Here is a 26234-nt window from a genome sequence, read left to right as displayed (position 1 = left end):
GGCACAATGGCAAAATGAGGACAGACACATGCATTGTATTAAATGGCAGGCCACAACTTTTGTAAAACTTTAACACAGGGGATGAATGCTACCCACCCATAAACCACTCTCTCCTATACCAGATAATTAATTGGTTCCAGTGTGAAGATTACAGGGCTCCTTACCATGTAATCCATAATGCAGGGTATGCTTTCCTCAGCCTACCCCTCAGGACTTAGCTCTGAGTCCTAGCACCCTACCCCACACACGGGGGATAGAGAGTGCAGCAGAGTGGGGACCTCAGCCTGGAGCCCAAAAGATCTAACCTTACCCATAAACCTAAGACCCATCACCAAAATCCCAGGTATATTACCTCTGGGAACTATTCATTGTACACCTCTACCCCGATATAACGCTGTCCTCGGGAGCCAAAAAATCTTACCGCATCATAGGTGAAACCGCGTTATATCGAACTTGCTTTGATCCGCCGGAGCGCGCAGCCCCCCCCCCCCCCGAGTGCTGCTTTACCACGTTATATCTGAATTTGTGTTATATCGGGTCGCGTTATATCGGAGTAGAGGTGTATTATCTTAATTGCACTAGAAACCAGCCACAAGTTGCAAGAAATAAACAACTCCACCCCAGTACCTCATTTAGGAACTAAGCACATTCCTACTTAACTCACTGACTTGAAAGTGGTGTGGGAAAGGCAAAAAACTCCTGGTCCTCTGCCAATTGGCCTATGTGAGAAAAAAATCCTTTCTGACCCCCTAAACAAGTGATCAGTTAGACACACATCATCTGTCAGGCTGACTTCCCATTCCTAGTTTGGATGGATAGAGTGGACTGCTAGAACAGCCATCACAGCCAGCCCCCATGCAGGATTAAATCTCGGAAACAGCAAACAGAGCTGTAAATGGGAGGAGTTTGAGTGGGAGTTCTGTTGGAGGAGAAGGGAGGAGCAAGTCCCTGGTCCTTAGGGGCAGTGAGCTTTTTGTGGGTGTTGTGTGTTTTTTCTGTCTTGTTTTTTTCCCCCCTTTCTTCAGTTTGTAGAGCAGGGATAGGCAACCTATAGCACGGATGCCAAAGGCGGCACGTGAGCTGATTTTCAGTGGCACTCACACTGCCCAGGTCCTGGCCACCGGTCCGGGGGGCTCTGCATTTTAATTTAATTTTAAATGAAGCTCCTTAAACATTTTAAAAACCTTATTTACTTTACATACAACAATAGTTTAGTTATATATTATAGACTTATAGAAAGAGACCTTCTAAAAATGTTAAAATGTATTACTGGCACATGAAACCTTAAATTAGAGTGAATAAATGAAGACTTGGCACACCACTTCTGAAAGGTTGCCGACCCCGTTGTAGAGGCTGGTAGGGGTGAGTGTGCTGTGAGGGAAGCACAGTTCTGGTTAGGGGGGCAGGACTTTCCTGATTAGGGGGCCATAAAGGTAGCCAAACAGACAGACAGCAGCATAGGAGCACAAACAGAGCTGTAAACAGGGGAGTTTGAATGGGAGTTTGTAAGGGGTGTTTGGCGGTGGTGTGTGTGTGGTGTTCTGGTTTTGTTTTGGTGTTTCTTTGGGTCTTTGGTTGTTTTCTTTGTTGTTGTTGTTGTTGACCAAGACACTGGCATTAATACTGTAGAACTGAAAAAAGTGCCACAAGCCTTTTAAAGATCTGGAGAACAGAAGGGCGTGCTGTCTGCCGGGAGCTACAATACGGAATGTGGACCTAAGGCTGAAGAGGATCCTCATGGGAGCAGGAAAGAATCCACTGAATGTGGAGGAGGCTTGGAAGTACTTTAAGTCAAAGTTGCAGAAGCTATCTGAAGCCTGCATCCCAAGCAAGGGGGGAAAATTCATAGGGAAGGGCTTCAGACCAAGCTAGATGAGCAAGCATCTCAAACAGGGGATTAAGAGAAAGCAGAAAGCTTACAAGAAATGGAAGATGGAGGGGATCTGACCTCTTGGAGGTCAGAAAATGTAGGGATATAGTGAGAACTGCCAAAAGCCAAGCAGAGTTGGACTTTGCCAAGGGAATTAAAACCAATAGTAAAAGGTTCTACAGTCATATAAATAAGAAGAAAACAAGAAAAGAAGAAGTGGGACCACGAAGCACTGAGGATGGGGTAGAGATTAAAAAGTAATCCAGGCATGGCCCAACACCTAAACAAATACTTTGCTTCAGTTTTTAACAAGACTAATGAAGAGTTTAGGGGTAGGGCCGTGGCTAATGGCAACGACAATATGGAGGTAGAAATTACTACATCTGAGGTGGAAGCCAAACTGAAACAGTTTAATGGGACTAAATAGGGGGTCCTGGATAATCTCTATCCAAGAATATTAAAAGAACTGGTGTGTGAAATTGCAATCCCAATAGCAAGGATTTTTAATGAAGCTGTAAACTCAGGATTGTACCCTATGAATTGCTAATATAGCTCCTATTTTTAAGAAAGGGGGAAAAAAGTGATTCAAGAAACTACAGGCCTGTTAGTTTGACCTCAATTGTATGCAAGGTCTTGGAACAAATTTTGAAAGAGAAAGTAGTTAAAGACATAGAGGTGAAAAGTAATTGGGATAAAATACAACATGGTTTTACAAAAGGTAGATCGTGCCTGACCAAGCTGATCACCTTCTTTGAGAAGATAACTGATTTTTTAGACAAAGGAAATGCAGTAGATCTAATCTACCTGGATATGGGAAATTATTAGTTAAATTGGAGAAGATGGGGAGTAATATGAGAACTGAAAGGTGGATAAGGAACTAATCTTATTTAATATTTTTATTACTGACTTTGGTACAAAAAATGAATGTGCGCTAATAAAATTTCTGGATGACACAAAGTTGGGAGGTATTGCCAATACAGGTGAGGACCATAATATCCTAAAAGAAGATCTGATGACCTTATAAACTGAAGTATTAGAAATGGGATGAAATTTAATAGTGCAAAGTGCAAGGTCATTCATTTAAGGACTAACAACAACAAGTTTTGCTATAAACTGCAGACTTATCCATTGGAAGTGACAGAGGAGGAGAAAGACCTGGGTGTATTGGTTGATCACGGGATGACTATGAGCCACCAATGTGATGCAGCCACAAAAAAAGGCTAATGCAGTTCTAGGATGCATCAGGCGAGCTGTTTCTAATAGAGACAGGGAAATGTTAGTATCATTATCTAAGGCACTGGTGAGACCTCCTCTGGAATGCTGTGTGCAATTCTAGTCTCCCATGTTTATGAAAAATGAATTCAAACTGAAACTGCCAAAAAGAATGGCTGCTAGGATGACCCATGGAATGGAAAACCTACCTTATGCAAGGAGACTCAAAGAGCTTGGCTTGTTTAGCCTAACCAAAAGAAGGCTAATTGCTCTCTATAAATACATAGAGGGATAAATACCAGGGAGGGAGAGGAGTTATTTAAGTTAATCACCAATGTGGACACAAGAACAAATGGATATAAATTGTCCATCAACCAGTTTAGGCTCGAAATTAGACAAAGATTTCTAACTATCAGAAGTGTAAAGTTCTGAAACAGCCTTCCAAGGGGAGCAATAGAGGCAAAAACCCTAACTGGCTTCAAGACTGTGCTTGATAAGTTTATGGAGGGATGGTATGATGGGACTGTGTATGATGGCATGTGGTCCATCGGTGACTGCCAGTAGCAAAAATCCCCAACATCTGGTGATGGGACACTAGCTGGGGACAGCTCTGAGTTACTACAGAGAATTCTTTCCCAGGTATATCTGCCTGGTGGATCTTGTCTACATGCTCAGAGTCTAACTGATCACCCTATTTGGGGTCAGGAAGGAATTTTCCCCTGGGTCAGATTGTCAGAGACCCTGGGTTTTTTTGCCTTCCCCTGCAGCATGGGGCACAGGTCACTTGCAGGTTTAAATTAGTGTAAACAGGCCCACTGACGGGGGGGGACAAAGGGGGAAATTGCCATGGGGCCCGGGTGATTTAAAAGGGCTCAGGGGTCCCCGGCCACTGCTGACAGCAGCGCAGTAGGGCTAAGACAGGCTTCCTGATCCCCTCGATCTGTGCCGTTCCTGGAAGCAGCTGACATGTCCCTGTGGCCGGTGGGGGGTGGGGGCTAGGGGGTCTCCGCTTGCTGCCCTGCCTCAAGTGCTGACTCCGCAGCTCCCATTGGCCAGGAACTCTGGCCAATGGGAGCTGCGGGGGCAGTGCCTGTGGGCAGCGGCACGCGGAGACTCCCTGAGCACCACGCCTAGGAGCCGCTGCCAGAGGGGTGTGCCAGTTACTTTCAGGAGCCGCCCAAGGTAAGCACCGGCCCCCTGACCCCTTCCTGCACCCCAACCCCCTGCCCCAGCCTAGAGCCTGCACCCCACACCCAAACTTCCTCCCAGACTCCTCCTGCACCCAAACTCCCTCCCAGAGCCCGACCCCTGCACCCCCTCCCGCACCCAAACTCCCTCCCAGAGCCCGCACCCCACACCCCCTCCCACACCCAAACTCCCTCCCAGAGTCTTGCACCCAAACTGTCCCCTCCCCCCCGAGCCTACACTCCAACCCCTAGCCCCAGCCTGGTGAAGGTGAGTGAGGGTGGGGGAGAACGAGTGATGGAGAGAGGGGGGATGGAGTGATCAGGGGGTGGGACCTCGGAGAAGTGGTGGGACAGGGGCGTGGTCTCAGGGAAGGGGTGGGGCAGGGCAGGGCAAGGGTCTTTGGGTTTGCACAATAAGACAGTTGGCAACCCTACCAGGTGGGCATGTGGAAACCCTGGCTGTGCCAGAAGAGCACACCCAGCAGCCCAGCCGGCAGGTTGCTGGGCACCAGCCAGCACAGGCGCAGCACCACCCAAATGTCAGGTCGGACACGGTTTGTGGGTACGTGGGGGGCCCATTGACTGTTCTGCCGTGAATTTTTTATGTCAATGGTTGTCCAGCTGCTTCTTTAATGTTAACACCTTCATAAATTGAGGAAAATGTTAAAAAAATTGAAAAGGAAAAATTGAGTAGTTCTCACCACAATATTTTGTAGAATTGTTTTAAACAATCATTTATGACAACACTTTTTGACTTTTCTGACAATCACCATCTCCTCTCTACAGAGTCACAAAACAATCAACGCTACCTCTGTACTTGAAGCAGAGATTATGATTTATTTGCTTAGAGAAAAAGGTCTTTAACTTCCCTTCCTGAGCATGAGCAGGCATAAGCATATCTGTTATATCAAAAATTCATGCTCATGCAGTTATCAAGGTTCATGAAATGAAAGTCGTATTTCAAATACCTGCCCATTGCAATTCCCGGCCTTTATTCCTGATACACACTGATGTGGTGTTTGGGAGACACTCTTCTGTCTCACTGATTTTAGAGGCAGCATAATTAATTGAAAATCCCTATGTTCAAAATTTTTCTTTAATGACATGTTAGAAAATGTCACATAATTTTTCTAACTGACTAGTTTAAAATGCTACAAAATGTAGCAAGTGTGAAAGGAAATGCTATGAAATGTCATACCGCACACATAGAGCATTTGACCTCATCTATATTCCTCTGCCCTCTGCCCTCTAGCACAGATAAAGCACATCTGACATTTGATATTTTGTGTGAGAAAATATCTCACTGAGCGTTGTCACAACCAAGTGTGTCCAATTTTTTCCTCACTGCACTAAGCATGTAGAAGCTCTGTGAATCAAAAAGTATGAATATTTCTTCAGATCATAAATCTTTCCCTTCTTTGAACCACTGCTGCCTATAAAAGATAAATGTATTCAACAGCTCAGGTAGAGTGCTATAAATACTAAATAAATAAGTGCCTTCACTGGAAAACAGTACATCTTCTGCCTTTAACATCACCATCTATCAAGTTCCTTTCCCCCCTTAAAACTACTGGAAGCCCCTAGAGCCAGAAGGACTCCCCCAGCAGCCTCTGTAACAGCTATACAGCAGCACAATGGGCTATGGGGGAAATCCCCTTTCACGGTCTCCAGGAGCTGGACCAGATTAGGAGGGTGGGGATGACATGTCCCTTCCTCCGGGTCTTGTGGACTCAGAGGGAGGTAAAATTCCCAGGGACAGAACAAGCACCTGCAGTCAGAGGAACTCCCCCAGTAGCAGCCAGAGTAAGAAGTAAAAAGAACAGGAGTACTTGTGGCACCTTAGAGACTAACAAATTTATTAGAGCATAAGCTTTCGTGGGCTACAACCCACTTCTTCGGATGCATATAGAGTGAAACATATATTGAGGAGATCTATATACACAAATACAGAGAGCATGAACAGGTGGGAGTTGTCTTACCAACTCTGAGAGGCCAATTAAGTAAGAGAAAAAAAACTTTTGAAGTGATAATCAAGATAGCTCAGTACAGACAGTTTGATAAGAAGCAAGTGTGAAAATACTTACAAGGGGAGATAGATTCAATGTTTGTAATGGCTCAGCCATTCCCAGTCTTTATTTAATCCTGAGTTGATTGTGTCTAGTTTGCATATCAATTCCAGCTCAGCAGTCTCTCGTTGGAGTCTGTTTTTGAAGTTTTTCTGTTTTAAGATAGCCACCCGCAGGTCTGTCATAGAATGGCCAGACAGGTTAAAGTGTTCTCCCACTGGTTTTTGAGTATTATGATTCCTGATGTCAGATTTGTGTCCATTAATTCTTTTGCGTAGAGCAGCACTAGGGGCAGAACAGCCCTCTTCCACCCACCAGGATGTAGACCAGATCCCTGGGGAGGAACCCTTTCTCCCAGCTTCACAGCCCCTTGACATTTGTGATGTTAATCACATATTGACTTCTTTAGTTTAGACCTGGGGCATTATTATCTATAGCTGATAGGCTGTTTGCTCTAACCTCCTCCTGCCCCCTCCATGACTATTCCCCCAAACTCACTCCCTCTTCTCTCCATCTTTCCCTTCCTCTTCTGTCTCTTCCTTGCTTTCCCCATCTCCCTTTTTCTCTCCCCCTCCCTTGCTCCTTTTAACTCCTCATCTCTCCCTGGTTGTAAAGCAGGTATTCTAATGTTTCCTTTTCTCCAAACCTTTGTCTTATCTATTTAATAAGCTCTTCAGGGAAGGAAGCATCTTCCACTATGTGATTGTACAGTTCCAGCACACTGGTGCCCCAATCTTTGCCAGGGCTACCATTATTAATAAAGAAAGAAAGAAAGAAAGAAAGAAAGAATCACTTTCTGTCTTTCCTTCTCTTACATTTAAAAGAATAGGACAAACAAAACAGAAACAAACAAACAAGAATCATGGAAGAGGAATATTGGGTAGAGCTAGGTGAATAACTGATTTTTTGGTTCTCTGGCAGGTCCAGAATTGGGGCAGGGGATGGATTTTAGTATAGAATGTGCTGTGTCTCTGTGGAGTAACTCATCTAGGAGGGTCCAGAAACATCCAGAATAGGGTGTGGCAGTTTCTAGACATGCTGAGTAGCTGTTTCTGAAATTATTCCATGATGGGCAAGGAATCTTGTGGGTTCCACACATAATTACCATTTAAGAGCTGAGCCAATAGGAACTAAGATGGGGAAAAGGCTATAAATAGAAGTTAAAGGCAGACCTGTGGACTCAGAGGCTGATTGACTAAGATCAAGAGATATGTCTTCTGTGAGGGCTGGGTCCCAAAGCCTGTACCAGTTTGGATACAGGCTGTAGATTTCTGTTTCACCAGCAACTAAGGTAGCCAATTATTAACCCAAGGACTGGAATGCTGCTGGCTGTGGAGATCCCTAGACTGTTCGGATTCCAAAGTGTTTGGAAAAGAAATGAGATGGTGCCTTTCTTCTCAAGTTCTGAAGAATCCAGATGACACACACTACATATTATGGTCACACTATAAAGACTGACTAATCATCTCTAAAAGAAGATCAGAGGGGAATGTGTTTCTGTGGGAGTGCTAAAGTATAGAAGTGTAAATGTTAATCTGGAACCTTATATTTAAATATATAAAACAGAAACAAGTCTGTGTCAGAAACACTGATAAATTTACTAACAGCTTTTATTTAAAAGTTATTTATGGTATTCCAAATGCCATTTACAGTGTTTTCTGTGTATACAAAATGTTTGTTTTGCTAAGAAACTGTACCCTACTCTCTCTTTTCAGGTCACTCAGAACTATTAACACCTACTTATCAGAGATTTTACATACAATAGCCCTGAGATTTAACTCTGTGTAATGCTTTCTGATAGGACAGATCTCTGGCCTATACTTCAGCAAGGAGTTAAGCTGAGAGGTGCGTAAAGAAGGGGGAGTGCAATAGTGTTCTAATCTAAATAATATTGCTTCAACATCCACCTTCCCCGTTACAAATGGAATGGATCAAATTCAGAGGCAACCTACATTGAACAGTAGAACCTCAGAGTTACAAACACCACAGTTACGAGCTGACCAGTCAACCACACACCTCACTTGCAACCAGATGCATATAATCAGGCACCACCAGCAAAAAAGCACAATACTGTGTGTCATAGATTTCACCCCCACTCTGAACTTTAGAGTACAGATATGGGGACCTGCATGTGAACCCCTAAGCTCAATTAACAGCTTAGATCTGGTCTGGCTGCCACCACCCAAATAGTTTGAGTCATTTGGGAAACTCTGTCTTCCCCCCAAAAACCTTTCCCTCCCTGGGTAGCCTTGAGAGACTTCTTCACCAATTTCCCGGTGAACACCGATCCAAACCTTGGATCTTAACACAAGGAGAATTTAACTATCTCCCCTCCTTTCCCCCACCAATTCCTGGTGAGTCCAGATCCAATCCCCTTGGATCTTAAAAACAGGGGGAAATCAATCAGGTTCTTAAAAAGAAGGCTTTTAATTAAAGAAAAGAAAGGTGAAAGACAAACCTCTGGGAGAGATTAGCATACCAGCTACTCTCACAGACAACAGATTCAAAACACAGAGGTTGTTCCCCTGGGCAAAACTTAGTTACACAAAAGAATACCCAATTTGATTATTCCCCTAATGCACAAGACAAGTTACAAAAAGAAAATAAACAAAACCTATTTATTCCTTTTCTAATACTCACTACTCTGATAAGAAGCTGATTCCTTGATCTTTTCCACTCCGGCCGAAACTGAAACTGACCCAGACAAAGGGAACTTCCCTCCTTCCTTTTGAAACATTTTGTCCCCCCATTGGTTCCTCTGGTCAGGAGGCTAGGTGAACTTCTTAACCCTTTACAGGTAAAAGAGGTATTAACTCTTAACTATCTGTTTATGACACTGTGTTAAATGTAAACTACTAAAAACATAAAGGGAAAGCAGCATTTTTCTTCTGCATAGTAAAGTTTCAAGGCTGTATTAAGCCAATGTTCAGTTGTAAACTTTTGAAAGAACAATCATAACATTTGTTCAGAGTTGCGAACATTTCAGAGTTATGGACAACCTCCATTCCCAAGATGTTCATAACTCTGAGGTTCTACTGTATTTTGCATGGCAAACAGAATAGTGAGAGAATAACTTACATGCTGAGATAGACTAAGAATGAGGTTTCAGAAGGAAACACAAAGCAGGAGGGTAGGAAAGTATAAAATATACCTGCAGAGCCTTCTAGTCTATCTTACAACTTCCTACATCCTCATGTTTGCTTTTCACTGCTAAAACCTTGCCCCTTCTGCCTCCTCAGCAAGTATATTTTATCTTTTCATTTATGTATTACTAACATGGAATTAAAACCAAGAATAGTAAATACCACAAATATCAAAGAAAGAGGGGGTAGAACATTTTAAATCTTCTTTAATTAATTATAAGGGTCAAGCCCTTAGTAAACAAACTATAGTTATTAATATCAACCCACTTTTACATTACAGCATTATACAAAATATTGTTCACAGTTATCTAACGTAAGTGACAATAGGGGCAATCCTTCTCTTTGACATTCAAAGCCATAACAGAGTTGTGTAAATGTCCTTTTAAAACTTAAAGTCACATAAAAATAAAAGTGGGTTCAGGTTTCATTTCAAACTTGAAACTCACTTAAGGTTCATTACCAGGAACCTTCCATTTTCTGGTTTCAGAGTAGCAGCCGTGTTTGTCTGTATCCGCAAAAAGAACAGGAGTACTTGTGGCACCTTAGAGACTAACAAATTTATTTGAGCATAAGCTTTCGTGGGCTAAAACCCACTTCATCGGATGCATGCAGTGGAAAATACAGTAGGAAGATTATATATATATATATATATATATATACACACACATATATATATATACACACACACACACACAGAGAACATGAAACAATGGTCCATTTTCTGTTATACTTTCCTGCTGTTGCCCATTCCCCCTCATCTCTCTCCCCCCATATCATCTGGACCTTCTGCTGCCTGGACAATTAAGCTATGCCCACTTATAACCAACACAATCCCCACTGATGTAACCTCTGATTTTGGCACGTCATGATTTTAGAGGTACTGTTTTTCCAGATTTTCTGGCTGTCACACTAGAGTGTCATGTCTTATGGCGGTTGAGTCAGTAGCAATGTTTTGTAAAGCTTAATGAGAAATGACTAATACAATCAAACATTACAACATTGACATGCATTAGCCAAGAATATATATTCACAATACCCCAATTTCCTTACTGTTAAGGATTAGTTCCCTTATTTCACATTTGTAAAATATAGAACTGGGGAGAGTGTGTGTGTGTGGGGGGGGGGGGTAAGGGTGTGAATAGTATAGAAGAGTGAAAGAGGATGAGGGTAAGAGCAAAAATATCATTTGGTTACTCTATTTAACCATATGCATGTCATAGTGGCTCAGGTAACGTTATTTTGATATGTCTAAATAAGGAAGATAAAGGTATAAAGGGAGACACTTATTATAGAAATCAATGTACATTTCACAATAATTGTATAATACTTGCTCATAATGTTACCATATATATTTTTATTTCTGTATTTTATATGGACAACATTAGATAGAAAAATGTATTTTATTTGAAAAAAAATTGTTGAGCACAGGGGATTTGAATTCATAAAACTACAATTCAGTCTGAAAGCATCCATAGAAATTGATGAGGAGGACAAAGGAAATTATAATACACACACATACCCTTAATTCCTGTTTTTATATATAACAGGAGTCAAGAGTAAAAATATTATAGGTATGTTGTAATTTCCCCCCAAAGAAATATTGCAAACCCAGGAAATTCAGAGTTAAGATTAAATTTTAAACAAATCTAAATTTATTAAAGTATGGAAATGCACAGTTGAGGTAACCTTAACTTCATACTGTGGAGATGCCACAAAACTATATAATTATGATTAGGGCATAAAAGTGTTTGTTTTACTGGATTAGATTAAATTGGTATTTAAAGAGAGAGGATTTTTCCTCTCCATTGATGGTGTCACTACAGGGCAGAGTTGTCAGGTGCCACCACCTTCACTAAGGACAGCCAGGCTTCACTCCCACTGTTCCTCCTCCTTCCCCCACCCACAAGGGGTGGTGGCTACTTTGAAAAAGTGTATCTTTGCTAAGGATATTTCTAGTCTCACTTCCATTGAGAACAAGAGATGGCAGCCATTTTTAAAGAGTGAAGTTCTTCATGGAATTCACTACAGAAGAATATTATTCATCAACTTCTGCTGAAGAAGAAACTTTCAGTTATGAAGAATAATGGAGGGGTGGGGGGAAGTGACCATTAATCCTTAAAAAAAAATCTTCAAAATGTAGACTATTCATAAGATTTCAATTAGTTTTAACTATACGGGAAGTGTGAAGAGTCTTATTCTATATTCAGGACACAAAAGATCTGACACTGGGTGATACATTTTTGAAAAAAAAACCATTCATTTAATTTTAACTAATCTTTTAATTAATGTACATTCTCATATAATTAATTCTGTATTTAAAGAGTACTGTAATTTGGAGAGGATATACTGCATTTTTCATATGTAACAGAGTGCCCAAATCCCTGTTTTAGGTGCAAAACTCAGCTCAACCTTAATGATTAAGCTGCAGCCTGTTCTACCATAACAAAAAGGAGAGCAAATAGGGGAAATACATGTTATACTACAAAGTGAAAAATGAATAAAGTAACTTACACCACCTATACTGTTGGGACAAACAGTGGAGGTATAGATTTTTGTGAGACCCTCTCTGAGTTCAAATGTGTGGTGTTCCCTATGCATCATACAATCACTGGGGATTGGTGCAGTACTACTAACTCTGGTATAAAACCTATCCCTTAAATCAGCCTCTGTACCAGATGACCAGGGATTAACTAATGTAACTCTGATTTTTAAAAAAGGCTCCAGAGGTGATCCTGGCAATTACAGGCTGATGAGTCTCTCTTCGATACCAGGCTAATTAGTTGAAACTACTGGATAGTAAACAACAGACACATAAATAAACATGATATGTTGGGGAAGAGGCAACGTGTCTTTGGAGAAGCATGATTTCCCTTTACAAATCTGTTAGAATTCTTTGATGAAGTCAACAAGCATGTGGACAAGGATGATCCAATCAATATAGTGAACTTGGACTTTTGGGAAAAGACATTATCCCTCACCAAAGGCTCTTAAGTAAATTAAGCAGTCATGGGGTAAGAAGGAAGATCATGGATCAGTAACTGGTTAAAATATAGGAAATAAAGGATAGGAATAAATGATCAGCTTTCATAATGGAGAGCGGGGTCCCCCAAGAATCTGTATTGGGACCTTTGCTGTTCAGTATAGTCATGCATGATTTGGAAAAGGGGGTGTACAGTGTGTTGGCAAAATTTGCAGACAATTCTAAATTTCTCAAGATAGTTAAGTCCAAAACTGACTGCAGAGTTACAAAGGAATCTCACTAAACTGGGTGACAAAAATGGCAGATGAAATTCAATGTTGATAAGTGCAAAGTAATGCACATTGGAAAAAATAATCCCAACTATACATACAAAACGATGGGGGTATAAATGAGCTGTTATCATTCAAGAAAGATCTTAATAGTTCTCTGAAACAGATGCTCAATGTGAAGTGGAAGTCAAAAAAGCTAACAGAATGTTAGGAACCATTATGAAAGGGATAGATAATAATACTGAAAATATCATAATGCCACTATATAAATTCATGGTATGCCCTCACTTTGAATGCTGCATTCAGTTCTGGTCACCCAATCTTAAAAAAAAAATTACATTAGACTTGGAAACAGTGCAGAGAAGGGCAACAAAAATGATTAGACATAGGGAACAACTTCCATATGAGGAGAGCTTAAAAAGACTGGGACTGTTCAGCTCAGAAAAGACAATTAAGGGGTGGGGGGGCGTGATATGATAAAGGTTTATACAATCATGCCTGGTATAGAAAAAGTGAATAAGGAAGTGTTATTTACTACTTCACATAACCCAAGAACAAGGGGGGAGTGTGTCACCCAATGAAATTAATAGACAGCAGGTTGAAAACATAAGGAAGTACTTCTTCACAAAATGAACAGTCAATATGTGGAACTCACGGTCACAGGGATGTTGTGAAGGACAAAATTATGACTGGGTTCAAAAAAGAATTACACACGTTCATGGAAGATAGGTCCATCAATGGCTGTTAGCCAAGATAGGGATGCAAACCTGTGTTTTGGGTTTCCCTAAACCTCCAAGTGCCAGAAGAATCTGGCACTGGGCACTGTCAGAGACAGAATACTGGGCTGGATGTCTGACCCAGTATGGCCATTCTTATGTTTGTATGTCAAGTTTGCATGGTTTGGCATCCAGAAGTTTGAACTGGGGTTGTGGTCAGCCAGAGCTAAAGGTGACTCGAGATGTACAGAAATAAAGTTAATAGATCTGAGCTTCTATGGAGAGCTGACACATTTGCACAGAAGGCCAACCCTTCTGTGCTGCTCAGCGGCTCTCTCTTATCCCACATGGCAGCAAGACTCCCGTGGGTTTTATTCTGCCAATACATCCCCATCTGTCCTTGTGTTCTTTGTTTTGAGGAGGTTTGAAAGTGTGGAAATGAGTGATAATGAGGTCAGCATTAATCCTTACAGGAAATGTTCTGTGAGAATAATGGCTAGCCATACTCATTTTGTCAGAAAACCACACTTTGTCTAAAACAATAGAGTACCCATTGCACTGTGCGTAGGTTTCCAAACAAAATATTTTCTAATGGGTTTTCTGCTCTGCTCTGTAGACTACTAGGTATGGTCAGAATTTGGCCTTGTACATTTGGCTTTAACTTAATAATAGTTATTTCTCATAACCATTGTCAGTAGATAGTTGTGTGAATTCCCTTATTGATTTAGCTGATGAAGTAATTTTGCCATCTTCTTTGCATTGACTGGTAATTGCTGTCCTTTTCCGTATCAGTTTGTACATGCTATCTATTTTATTCAACATTTTGATATTTCTGCAGAGGGAAGAAAGCAGCACAGGGAGGATTAGTGGAGTAGGGGATGAAACCATGCAAGGTAGGAAGAGAAACAACTAGAAAAGGCAGCAACTGGGGTGGAATAGTGGAAGGAAAAGACTTTTAGAGAAATGGAGAAAAGGGGAGAAGGGAGATAGAGTTAATAGAGAAATACAGAAGCAAAAAGAAACCTAGAAAATAAAGGGGTAAATAGAAACAAAATATAAAAAAATAGAAATCAAGGACAAGAAAAAGAGGAGTAAGGAGTGAATGAAAAATGAATTAAAGCAAACTACAATTCAGGTAATAAATAGTATGGAGCAAGAGTATGACTACTCATTGTGCGTATCTGTAAACACAACAGCCCCTTAACATACTCCTTCCCTGCATCATCCTCACAGGTCACCTTGGTATCCTGATAGCCTGCAACAGGTGAAGTGGAAGGGAAGCTGGTTAGAGCACAAGTGTCATAGGCTTCATGCCAACTCTGCCTGTGGCACAGAGACTTTTTGAAGTCATAAACCATGGTTGTGCTGGAGGGAAAGAGAGATTTCTTTAGTTACACCATGCCACCTGCAATGTCCCAATCAACAGAACTGTTCCAGGTGGTACAGCCTAGTTAATTCAGGCTCTCTCCATCTGCATACGCAATCAAGAATGTTATGTTAGGTGGAGTTTTCAGGCTTCTTTGCAGATATCAGTAGGGTTCACATGGAACTATCTGCCTCTACAATATCAGGGCTATGTCTGGGAATACACGTGTAAAGGCTTTATTGCTACAGTTTCAGCAACTGGTGTTCATTCCTGTTCGGAAGGAGCTGGGGCAGGGAATTCAAGCCATAACCGTAAAATGGTCCTATATTTTATTAGCTTGTAAAATCCAACTGGGTGGTAAAGGAATGTTATTGGAAGGGATTGTAATTATCTTCCTTTGGGAGGCGGTGTGTGTGTGTGCGTGCTCTCACCTTCCCTCTTGGTCTGATATGCTGACTCTCATGGCTCTTCTCTGAACCCTCCCCAATTTATCAACATTCTCCTTGTATTGTGGACACCAGAATTGGACACAGTATTCCATCATTCCATCCAGTATTCAATCATTCCAATGGTCAAATAGTGCTGCTAAGTGTATCTATTCTCCCAAGCTACCAATGTGGGCTGACTGCAAGTGCTGGGAGACTGGGTGGGTGATGAGGATAATTTATGTAGGCTATATTTCTATCCAGGCAGTGATTTTTCCTTAGATATAGCAGAATTTGCATGTTTATTTAGGCTATTACTCTTTCTTCCACGGCATATCATGATAATATATTAAATAATGTGATTCATTTGAGATCCATTTGTCCTTGGTGGCTTATTAGGAACATTAGAATGTACAAAATATTGCTGGTTAGCAGTAGACATTCACAAACTGGTAATAGCATTGTGGTAGGTGCTTCCTGAACTACTACCAACATTAATTAATGTAATTATTTATTGAAAATTTATAACAGGGTAATCTGAAACATTTAAAATACTGGATTTTGTTAGTAGGTGACAGTCAACATATAGTGTGATGTGGGCGTTAAAGGTCACCAACATCAATACCATTAAAAGTTTATAATGTTCTGTATTTTATTTAGAAGACCAAATATTTTGAAGGATACATTGCTTTATCAACTAAATGCTATAGCTTATTTCCACCACTAGTTGTTTGTCTGACAAATTGTCTTTTTGTATGGACCAGTCTTGCTGTATTGCATGTGAAGTGGTTGAAAACTGTCTTGAGCTGTCAAACTTACAGTTTTCCTTTCCACTCAAATTTTAAGACATAACTATGTGGGGAAACCACTTAGCAGTAAAATCACATTTTCTAATTGAGTTGCTCCAACATATTTCAAGTGACAATAGCAACTTCCAATAGCTCTTCTAAATGTTCAAATTAAACTTAATTCATGTAGAGTTTAAAGGCTTTATACCACTAAGTTCTACTAATGTTCTTCCTGATACAAAAATACTGAACTCTATGACAGTTTTAATTACTGCAACAGAATTGGAATAGACAGGGAGATAGCCTGCTGCTATGTCATACTGATGTCGAGCTCCACTGCGGGCCCCTTGAACACCTATGAAGGCTGTTGGGGAATGAACAAGCAGGGACGGGCAGTGAAGCTTTGGGCGATGCAGCTTCATTGTGCTCCTTTATCAGGCTGGATTATAGGGTTATAATTAAATCATATATACCTACAACATTAAAAATATATTCATTATTAACATTTGTGAGTCCCAAACATTATATATTTTATTGTTGTAGGTGTATACAGTTTATGGTCTTTAATATGAATAACTTATGCCCCACTTCATCTTGAGTTTCTTGTAAGTCGCACATACATAAAATACTTAGTGCTTCTTGGAGCAGCTAGTCCTGGAACCCACAAGAGGAGAGGCAATTCTTGCTTTAGTCCTAAGTGGAGCAAGGTGAATATAGCTGGACTGCTTGGTAATAGTGACCATAATATAATTAAATATAACATCCCAGTGGCAGAGAAAACACAGCAGCCCAACACTGTAGCATTTAATTTCAGAAATGGGAACTACACAAAAATGAGGAGGTTAATTAAACAGAAATTAAAAGGTACAACGTCAAAAGTGAAATCCCTGCAAGCTGCATGGAAACTTTTTAAAGGCACCATAATAGAGGTTCAACTTAAATGTATACCCCATATTAAAAAACATAGTAAGAGAACCAAAAAAGTGCCACCGCGGCTAAACAACAAAGTAAAAGAAGCAGTGAGAGGCAAAAAGACATCCTTTAAAAAGTGGAAGTTAAATCCTAGTGAGAAAAATAGAAAGATGCATAAACACTAGCAAATTAAGTGTAAAAAATTAATTAGGAAGGCCAAAAAAGAATTAGAAGAACAGCGAGCCAAAGACTCAAAAACTAATAGCAATTTTTTTTTTAAGTACATGAGAAGCAGGAAGCCTGCTAAACAACCTGTGGGGCCACTGGACGATCGAGATGCTAAAGAAGCACTCAAGAATGATAAGTTTGTTGCAGAGAAACTAAATGAATTCTTTGCATCGGTCTTCATGGCTGAGGATGTGAGGGAGATTCCCAAACCTGAGCCATTCTTTTTAGTTGACAAATCTGAGGAACTGTCCCAGATTAAGGTGTCATTAGAGGATGTTTTGGAACAAATTGATAAACTAAACAGTAATAAGTCACCAGGACCAGATGGTATTCACCCAAGAGTTCTGAAGAAACTTAAATGTGAAATTGCAAAACTACTAACTGTAGTCTGTAACCTATCATTTAAATCTGCTTCTGTACCAAATGACTGGAGGATAGCTAATATGACGCCAATTTTTTAAAAGGGCTCCAGAGGTGATCCCGGCAATTACAGGCCAATAAGCCTGACTTCAGTAGCAGGCAAACTGGTTGAAACTATAGTAAAGAACAAAATTGTCAGACACATAGATGAACATAATTTGTTGGGGAAGAGTCAACATGGTTTTTGTAAAGGGAAATCATGACTCACCAATCTACTAGAATTCTTTGAGGGGGTAACAAACATATGGACAAGGGGGATCCAGTGGATATAGTGTACTTAGATTTTCAGAAAGCCATTGACAATGTCCCTCACCAAAGCCTCTTAAGCAAAGTAAGCTGTTATGGGATAAGAGGGAAGGTCCTCTCATGGATTGGTAATTGTTAAAAGATAGGAAACAAAGGGTAGAAATAAGTGTTCTGTTTTCAGAATTGGGAGAGGTAAATGGTGGTGTTCCCCAGGGGTCTGTACTGAGACCAGTCCTATTCAACATATTCATAAATTATCTGGAAAAAGGGATAAACAATGAGGTAGCAAAATTTTCAGATGATACAAAAACTACTCAAGATAATTAAGTCCCGGGCAAACTGCGAAGAGCTACAAAAATATCTCTCAAAACTGGGTGACTGGGCAACAAAATGGCAGATGAAATTCATTGTTGATAAATGCAAAGTAATGCACATACGAAAATATAATCCTAACTATACATAAAAAATGATGGCGTCTAAATTAGCTGTTACCACTCCAGAAAGATCTTGGAGTCATTGTGGCTAGTTCTCTGAAAACATCCAATCAATGTGCAGCGGCAGTCAAAAAAGCAAACAGAATGTGAGGAATCATTAAGAAAGGGATAGATAATAAGACAGAAAATATCATATTGCCTCTATATAAACCCATGGTATGCCCACATCTTGAATACTGCGTGCAGATGTGGTCACCCCATCTCCAAAAAGATATATTGGAATTGGAAAAGGTTCAGAAAAGGGCAACAAAAATGATTAGGGGTATGAAAGGGCTTCCATATGAGGAGATATTAATAAGACCATGACTTTTCAGCTTGGAAAAGAGATGACTAAAGGGGGATATGATTGAGGTCTATAAAATCATGACTGGTGTGGAGAAAGTAAATAAGGAAGTGTTATTTACTCCGCCTCATAACACAAGAACTAGGGGTCACCAAATGAAATTAATAGGCAGCAGATTTAAAACAAAGAAAAGGAAGTATTTCTTCACATAACACACAGTCAACCAGTGGAACCCTTTGCCAGAGGATGTTGTGAAGGCCAAGACTATAACAGATTTAAAAAAAAACAACTAGATAAATTCATGGAGGATAGGTCCATCAATGGCTATTAGCTAGATTGGGCAGGGATGGTGTCCCTAGCCTCTGGTTGCCAGAAACTGGGGATGAGCGACAGGGAATGGATCACTTGATGATCCATCATCATGTTCATTCCCTCTGGGGGACCTAGCATTGGGCACTGTCGGAAGACAGGATACTGGGCTAGATGGACCTTTGGTCTGACCCAGTATGGCCATTCTCATGTACAAAGATCAGAAAATGGGGCAAAAATAAGGAAAAAAGAACACAAGTGGTGCAAAGAAGCAAATCTACTAAATCAGAAAGTATGTTTTACATCAGCATCAGTCATCTTTTTTGTTACAGTACAAACATCATTGTATATGCAAAGAAAGTGTCAGTCACTCTCCCTTTGTGGTTTGAGTTCTATATTTAATTTGTAGCATGCCAGGTTTCTGACGCCATATCTCATTTTATTACAAAACCTAGGATCCAAACAATAAGTAAGTGAGTCTATGATTTTATCTAACCTTCTAAGAGCTCCCTTGGGGTGCAGGTTATACCCAATTTAGACTCCATGAGGAATCTCATCTAGTTACAGTTGTGTAAGTCACATTTAACCTTATATATTGCTTCAGAATTAAGTCTGTGTGGGAGGCAGGCTAAGCTGGCTTAACTCATATGGAGTGGAATCAGAAGAAAGGAGTGTAACAAAAAAAAAAGGCAGGTAACAGTAGGGTGTAAGAAACTATATTGCATTATCTATTATAGACTGGCCCTTTTTACACCATCTTTTGGCAGCTTGGTGTATAAATTACCCCAAATGAAGAGTCTCTCATGGTCAGTTGCACATTGGAAAATGGATGTTAAATGGAACAGTCTAAAGGAGTCTGAGTGTAAGGAAGGATGTGTAATTTACATAGCCTTGCACTTCACCTCTGAATTTGGCCCCGGGTCTTTTCTGCAGGCTCAGAATTACAGCTGTATGAGATGGTCTAAACAAAATTTAACAGGTTATAAACCATAGAATCACAGAAGTGTAGGACTAAAAGGAACCTCAAGAAGTTCCATGAAATCGCAAAAGTGCAAATACGGTTGTTGAAAGTTTCACTAAATTTCATGAACCTTAACAGAACTGTCAGCAAACTTGATAGTTATGCATCAAATTCAAGTGAAAAAAGGTGAAACTCATTCGGTTTGACTGAATTTCACTTTGAGTTAAACTCAAGATTGTGACCCTAATATGGCTTTAAACAAAAAACACTAAACCAAATAAAGCAAAACTGCCCACATTGTTACATCTCTACTCAAGACTCAGTAACTGCTGATTCTTGCTGCATAAAGTCAATGAAAACTCTGGAATTTGATCCTCAACTTCAGCCAAGAACTGTTACATGCAACTCAGTATGGGTGGGTACAATAGCCTCATGGTAGCTAGAAATTTCTGGGGAACAAGATCATTCCCTTCCTCTCCAGCCAGAAGGAGAGATAGTAGTGGAGTAAGAGCTGTTCCATGAGCACTATGCCACCCAAGGACCCCCTTATGTAGGGATACTCCGCTGTGGCCAAATAAACTAACTTTAGAGCTGCTTTGAAGGAGGAGAGTGGTGCAAAAGGACTCTAGTACAAGGGAAAATTTGGCCTTTCTGTCTTTCAGGATAAAAAAACAAACATTTTTTTCAATCTTAGAACATAAATACTCAAAGTTGGTCTCCATGTCCTCAGAGCCGGCTCTGGCTTTTTTGCCGCCCCAGGCAAAAAAGCCTCCGGCCGCTCCCCCCCCCCCCAGCGTGGGGGGGGGGGGGAAGGCCGCCGGAGCCCCGGGGGGAGGGCGGTGAGCCCCGGCCGGGGCTCCGCTCTCCCCGGCGGCCGGGAGGAGTGCGCCAGGGGGGAGGGCGGCCGGAGCCCTGGGAGGAGGGCGGAGTGCCCGGCCGGGGCTCCGCTCTCCCCGGCGGCCAAAGCGCCGCCCCCCTCCAGGTGCCGCCCCAAGCACAAGCTTGGTGGGCTGATGCCTGGAGCCGGCCCTGCATGTCCTATTGCTAGGGCCCTACCAAATCCACGGTCCATTTTGGTCAATTTCACGGTCATAGGAATTAAAAAATCATAAATTCCATTATTTCAGCTATTTAAATGTGAAATTTCACAGTGTTGTAATTTTAGAGGTCCTGATCCATAAAGGAGTTGTGGCGGGGGGGGGGGGGTCGCAAGGCTATTGTAGGGGGGATTGAGGTGCTGCTACCCTTACCTCTGCGCTGCTGCTGCTGGCGGCAACTGCTTTCAGAGCTGGGCAGCTGGAGAGCCCAGGTATGGTATGGTATGGTATTGCCACCCTTACTTCTGCGCTGCTGCCTGCAGAGCTGGGCCCTCAGTCAGCAGCCACCACTCTCTGGCTGCCCAGCTCTGAAGGCAGTAGCGCAGAAGTAAGGGTGGTATGGTATGGTATGGTATGGTATGGCCACCCTTACTTCTGTGCTGCTGCTGGCAGGGAGCTGCCTTCAAAGCTGGGTGCCCGGCTAACAGCCACCCTGATCTGAAGACAGTGCAGAAATAAGGGTGGCAATATTCGAGTCCCTAAAATAACCTTGTGACCCCCTGCAACTCTCTTTTGGGTCAGGACCCCAATTTGAGAAATGCTGGTCTCCCCTGTGAAATTTATATAGCATAGGGGAAAAGCACACAAAAGACCAGATTTCACGGTCTGTGATGCATTTTTCATGGCCGCAAATTTGGTAGGGCCCTACCTATTGCTTGAGAGCAACCAGTAGCACCAAAAGTGATCTTTTGGGAATTAGAAGTGTCTGTGTCATTTGTTGATCAGGGTATATCAAGGTTATTCATGATCATAGTGCTATGAAACTAACCAGTTTTCCACTATCCACTTCCAGAGTCTGCTTATTTTGTTTATAAATTAAATGTAAAATGTACATACACCCTTTGCTATATAAATCACTTAAAAAGATATAAGTTGGTATATCTAAAACTGTTATACTATATGCCGTTAGGACTCAATTCTGAACTCCTTGTAGTCAATGGCAAAACTTCCATGGAATTAATGGAACAGGATTTGACCTTTTGAAAAGTTGCTGAGACTTAACACATGAGACCTTTTCTGAAGCATCTACTTATTTGGGTGGATTTAGAATTGGAGGCCTACTAATCAATGTGGTTTTAGGTTTCCAAAAGGGATTAGTCTTGCACTGACCCTATTCATCAAGATTTTGGGGAGTGGAAGGGGGGAAAACAATTACAGTAAAAACGGTCCTAAAAAGTAACTGATATTGCCAGCTACAAAATCTCCTTGCTGAATTTGCTAACTCAAAGTTAAACCACATTATTTTATCTGTTAATGGGGAAATGGATTAATGACCACTCAGACATATTTAACTGTATCAAACAGATTGTGAACAACATGCTTGGGTGTTTGGAAATTAGAAATGCCTACACTCCAGTGTAGAATACAAATGGACAAGGGAGTCAAAAGAAACTTATCAAGTAGTCTTAGTGCAGTCTGAGAGGAAGAACTAAAGCCACCTCAATGAAATCCTACTACCCCTGTACCTCTGGGAAGCAGGATAGCAAGATTCCATGGCCAGCTATATGAAATACTGTGGAAAAGTCTAGCAACAACTATTGACAATAACTCTTTTTCATGGTGTGATAAATGAAGGGGGTGAGGGTAGCTCCCTTTTATGGACACCCAGCCAGCCAGTTAGCTATAAAGTCCCTCTTGGTGGCTGTTCTCTGCTTGCTTTACCTGTAAAGGGTTAACGAAGTCCCCCAGGTAAAAGAAAGGCAGTGGGCACCTGACCAAAAGAGCCAATGGGAAGGCTAGAACTTTTTAAAATGGAAAAAAAAAAAAAACACCTTCGCCTTTGTCTCTGTTGTTTTTCACCAGGAAAGAGGGGAACAGGAAGCAGTTATGCTATGAGAAGCTTTAAGCCAGGTATGATCGTAGATCATCAGATCATACCTATAACTACTTATTTGGAACCCCCAGATGTGTAAGTAGATAAGGAATGTTTAGAAAGACTCAATTAGGTTTATTTCTGTTTATTTCTTATGGCTAGTGGACTCCTCTGTGCTAACCCCAGATGCTTTTGTTTGCTTGTAACCTTTAAGCTGAACCCCCAAGAAAGCTATTTTGGGTGCTTAAGTTTTGGAATTGCTCTTTTAAAATCTAGCAGAAGCCTAAGTTCCAGATGTATTTTCTTTCTTTTTGTTTTTAATAAAATTTACCTTTTTTAAGAACAGGATTGGATTTTTGGTGTCCTAAGAGGTTTGTGCGTATGTTGTTTAAATTAGCTGGGGGCAACAGCTGATTTCCTTTGTTTTCTTTCTCAGCTCTTCCCCGGTGGGTGGGGGGAGAAAGCAGGGGGGAGAAAGGGCTTGAGGTTACCCCATAGAAAGGAATTCCCAACTGCGCCTTCCTGGATTCCAAGGGAGTTTGCATTTGGGTGGTGGCAGCATCTACCCATCCAAGGTCAGAGAGAAGCTGTAACCTTGGGAGTTTAATACAAGCCTGGAGTGGCCAGTATTAATGTTTTGAATCCTTGCAGGCCACCACCTTCTTCACTCAAAGTGCCAGAGTGGGGAATCAGCCTTGACACATGGTCAAGAGGAAATCATCCATCAGTGCTGTCTGTGTTCCATGTCCTTGCCTGAAGCCTGATTGGGAGGGGCCTGGGATATAGAATGATATAAATGTAGGGCTGGAAGGGACCTCAAGTAGTCATCTAGTCCAGGCCCCTGTTCTGAGGTAGGATTAAGCATACCTAGTCTATCCCTGACAGCTGTGTGGCTACCTGTTCTTAAAAGTCTCCACTAACAGGAATATTTAGCAGATGTTTTAATGGAAAATAGCAATTAGCATGAGCCCTACAAATGTGGGGCAATTTCCAATTCTCAAAAGAAGGAGCAAGCTTATATCCCCATCATGCAAGCAGGAGTGCATTGGGGCCTGTAAGTGCATGTTTTATCCATATTACTACCTAGGTAACAAACAGGGTGTCATACATAAACCTGATTTAGCTGAGCTAGCTCTCTGGTGACTGAGGCAGAGGGACATTTACATTTTGCAGAATAGTTAAAGTGAAAAATGCAAAAAAGTTTATGATCCTTCAAGTGATTGCTGCCAATTACTGCCGTTTCTGAAATCCTGCTGAGATTTCATTGCATACCTAGTATTTAATATTTATAGAATTAGGGGATCTATGTGGGTATTGCTGAGGAATTGAAACATCTTTGATAAAAGCTCTTTGCATAACAACCTGACCACATCAGTAGTCATGTCACTGAAAGTAGCAAGGAGTGATATGTAAATACACAATAGTACCACTGCCTACTGCTAGATGATTGATTTGTTTAGAAACTTTAGGCGCTTATTCATAAAAAACCCACATACAACAGAGTTATGAAACAACATTCAACCTCTAAGAAGAGACATTGAAGTAAGGGTCTCTTGAGCTTACCCCATTCAGGATTCTTGGTCAAAAGGGTTAAGGAGTATTCTTCCATAAATGTAACGCTTGCAGGACTGCAGTCCAATGGACTCATGGGATTTTCTTAATCACCACAGATGAGAACAAAGGTGTAAATAAGCCTAAAATGACAGCTGGTTATTTTTGTATCTATTTCAAATTACTTCTCTGAATTATCTTTGTTGACCCATGGGTGGTGGCTATAATAGGCCAGAGGAGGCTAAGCCTCCCTTAACCTAGGCCATGGCCCCACCCTCGCTCCCCCTCTCCCCCGAAGCTGGCGGAGGCTCAGCTCAGGCTGGTGGCCTGGAGCTCGGGGTTCGGCTGGCTAGCGGCCAAGGGTGTCTCAGGCTGGCCTAGGGGTCCGGCCAATGCTTGGGCCAGTCTGGAGGTTGGGCCAATGCTTGTGCCGGCCAGTGGCTCGGGGTCATGCTGGCTGGGGCAGGCAGACCGGTGCTGAGGCCTGCCAGAGTGGATAGGGTGGGCAGGCCGGCGGCTCAGGGCAGCTGGGGCAGGCGGATGGGCTGGTGCTTGTGGCAGTTCAGCTGGGGCTATTCTGGCCAAATTGGTGGCTCGGGGGTCTGGTGGGTGAGGAAGGGGAGGGATAGGAGCAGGGCCTCAGGCAGAAGGGGCGGGGCTGGGGCCTTGACTTGGTTGTAATTGAAGTGCAGGTGAGGCAAAAATGCTACCTTCCTCTCAGTTCAAGTAAGTATTTTAAAAAAGCTTCTGAGAAGCGTGCTTGGCATTTGCACTTAGAGAAAGTCTTTTAAAAGATGAAGTCACATTGCTTTGCATCTTCCAAAACATTTGACTCAGTTTTTATGTCCAATTTTCCAGTCCCTCTCCACACAGATTGCCAAGTGAATTTTTAGACTTTATAAGACTCTACCTAAAGTCTGAAAATGGTTTAAAAAATCAATAGAGAAGATATGGGGGCTAAATCCAGCCTCATTTACATGTAAGTGCCTGAGGTAGACAATGAAGTGAATGATAGAGTTTAGCCTATGGTTTATAAAAATGGACCTTTACATTTTGTGCTAACAGACTAGTAGTAACCAACTAGTAACCAACAAACAGCTACAAGAACTTTTTGGTTTTTGGCCTGGCCAGAGTATGTTCTACAGAGAAAGACTGGAGATCAGAAGTCAGCACACTTGAAATTACTCTTACAACCTGCTACCACCGCCTTAAAACACCACTTCTACAGTAGTAAGACTTGCACTGGAGATGTGTGTAAGAGAGAATAATTTGGTGAAGACAGAGATATTTCTTACGTAGATGTGGTTCAACTATCTGTGGAAAACAATTTGTTGGATTTGGTCCCTTTTTGTCCATGAATTGTGCAAAAAAAGATTTTTAAAATCATTTTTGTTATTGTTCAACTAATAGATTTATATAATTTTCCTGTAGTGAATTCTCAGAATATTCAGCACTTGCAATTTGCTCTTCAGTCTGTCCAACTTTGAATAGGTCTGTATTCATGAATAAGATTTCTTACTATTCACCAGCACTACACATCCTCGATCAAAGGCCTTGCCACGTCCCAGTGAGTATGCCAAAGTCACATTATGAGTCCAGAGAGACACAATTAGTAACAGAGAAACTAACTAAATGTATCAAACATATCATGGTGTATATGACATCCATGAAAGGGTTAATCAGTAGTGCTACCAGTCAGTAAGTGACTGAGCGAAGAGCTACAAAAGGATCTCTCAAAACTAGGTGACTGGGCAACAAAATGTCAGATGAAATTCATTGTTGATAAATGCAAAGTAATGCACATTGGAAAACATAATCCCAACTATATATATAAAATGATGGGGTCTAAATTAGCTGTTACCACTCAAGAAAGAGATTGTGCATAGTTCTCTGAAAAC

Source organism: Emys orbicularis, chromosome 5, assembly GCF_028017835.1.
Source record: "Emys orbicularis isolate rEmyOrb1 chromosome 5, rEmyOrb1.hap1, whole genome shotgun sequence".
Lineage (NCBI taxonomy): Eukaryota > Metazoa > Chordata > Testudines > Emydidae > Emys > Emys orbicularis.
This window is presented reverse-complemented; position numbering follows the sequence as displayed.